The sequence below is a fragment of the Asparagus officinalis genome, chromosome 4 (assembly GCF_001876935.1).
Source record: "Asparagus officinalis chromosome 4, Aspof.V1, whole genome shotgun sequence".
NCBI lineage: Eukaryota > Viridiplantae > Streptophyta > Magnoliopsida > Asparagales > Asparagaceae > Asparagus > Asparagus officinalis.
In genome coordinates this window covers 54,017,447-54,019,828 of record NC_033797.1, presented here as the reverse complement: position 1 = coordinate 54,019,828, position 2,382 = coordinate 54,017,447, and the positions used below count along the sequence as shown (strand labels likewise).

General features: G+C 33.9%; 1 protein-coding gene across 3 annotated transcripts in view; it reads right to left on the bottom strand.

Annotated features, from left to right (window-relative positions):
• Positions 1-741, bottom strand: part of LOC109835958 (GATA transcription factor 20-like) — a 2,525-nt gene extending 1,784 nt beyond the window's left edge. The window contains exon 1 of one of the 3 annotated variants that reach the window (XM_020403921.1): positions 467-741. The gene's annotated coding sequence lies outside the window, so the exon portion shown is untranslated. The remainder of the gene's footprint in view (positions 1-466) is intronic. The other 2 variants (XM_020403922.1, XM_020403923.1) reach the window with 2 other exon arrangements.

Here is a 2,382-nt window from a genome sequence, read left to right as displayed (position 1 = left end):
CAAGGACACACACTCTCTCTCTCTCTCTTATTTTCTATCACTTCAAATTTGAACTGTAATTAAGGTTTAGAAGCATGGTCTTTGGTTAAAGTTTTCATGATCTTTAAAATTGTCCTACTACAAACTACAGTCCCTTCAAGGCTTCAAACAAATTAAACTTATACGTGTAAGGGACATCACAATGTTATATATAGAGCCACCAAATTAAATTACGGTTTCAATAGTCTTTAAAAGTTGGCCAACGCATGTGGAGGTTCTCATGGTCTGACTTCTAACGTATCTTTGACAAAAACCCGTTTGCACAAGAATAAACTTGATATGTGCATTAATCTAATTCTAATGAACTATATTTTCCTTGTTTTTTATCCGTACGTGTGAATAATTGTGGTCTATCAATAAAAAGTGAGTTATTACTTATTAGGAAATCCATCATTAACACATCATCAAGGAAGTCATGATTAATTACCTGAATTTTCTAGGCCAATTTGTACGCTAAACGAGGACTGCAATTCCACACATGAGGCAGCTCTTAATTAGCTTCACGGTATAATTCTCTGATGTTTTACACATGACTATACATTCTATAAAAAGATAGAATGAATCATAATAATTTCAAGGAAGAAATCGAATGAGAAGCATGAATTTGTAGATGGAAAGAAAGTAACGAAAACATAACTAAAATAGAAATCAAATTTAGAGAAGGAACATGATTATGAAGAGAAAATAAGAGGGAGGTCCATAATATAGTAGTCGAGGCAATCGAAAATATAATTCTCCTACTCTTAAAGAGCCATATAAGAAACGTAAACGACGTGTTATTCTCGTGTTCTTAGAAAAATGAAAGAAAGAAACATAAAATAAGAACGAGATTCTCGTGCTGTTAGAGTTCCGTTATGAGAATTAATAAGAAAGAGACAGCAAGGAGGGTATTTTTCGTGTAATGAAAGAGGCGTTGAGGACAATATACTGTATATTGCGGATATACCGGAAACGTATAATGAAACCAAGATTATGAAACGAGAATACAAAACAGACAGTTAAAGAAAAGAAATGGCTATCCTAAACAGGGATGGATCCATGACACTTTTACTATGGGGGCACATATTCGACAATGCACATCGAGGATAGAGATTTTTAGGGTTTTGTTGGTTTTTTATATTAGTCTGTTATTCCCTCAAATAATTAAAATTACAACTGAGTCCCTCAATTTTTAATTATTCATTAAATTAGTCCCTTCAATCAAGAGTAAAATTAGCCATTAGAGTGATTAATTTGAAACAACTTATGATAATGTGGGAACCTCCTAGCAGTTTTAATGATTTGAGGGACTAATTTTCATATAATTCTTACATCCACACTTGATTTCAGGGACAAGTCTTAAATTAACTTAAAATTGGGGGACTAATAGCAATTCGATGATATGAGGAACTCATTTCAAAAGAACATATGAACTGAGTGATCTTATAGCAATTTTAGTCATTTGAGGGGCTAATGGAAAATTTTAAAGATGTAGGGACTAATACTATGTTTTGTCAAATCACAGGCCTAGTGAACCTGCAGAGAGGTATGGAAATATATAATTTTCCTAGAGTTTGGGCTTGGACTTGGGTCAATTTGGGCCATTTAACGGGGGCACCCACTAAATTTCCTTGGGGGCACATCCAATAGTTTTAAAAAATCATTCATGTCTATCGGAATGTGCATGGGGTACGTGCCCCCAAGTGCCTGCACTGCAAATCCATCCCTGATCCTAAACACGAGGATTTTATGTGATTCAGAGAAACCCCAGCATTCATAAGCAGCAGCAGATAAATCTTTATTAACTAGACTAGATTACATATTACACAGATGAGATCAATTCATTTCCACACACTCACATGTGATCAGTAAATTCCACCTGATTATTGTACTCCCCTCTTCCCAAATCTAATAGAATAACTCTTTGTACAAATACAAAGAAACTCTAAAGAGATAAGTAAACAGATGAGCCAGTGGCATTAAATTAAGTAGTGATTATAAAAGAGCGATCCAAAGATCTAGGGTCTAGAGAGGAAGCTAAATGTCGGGATTTGCGTTTAGAGCTTTAAAAGAAAGATTAGTGATGTTTATAAGTAAGATTAGAACGCTATTCTCCAATTGCTCTCCCTATGTAATTAGGGCGCATGATTTGTCTAAACCTTGCATATATACATCATGTCTGTGTTCTAATTTTTGCTGACATATATATATAATTGTATATTTTCTTTATGATTACTTTATTCTCCATGTTTAATTAGTATCACCATTTAGCATGCATCCAAGTCATAACAACATCCCAAAATCATTTTCCAATGGAGTAAACATCAATGGTAGATTTTTCCCTTTCTTTTTGCTTGATTATTG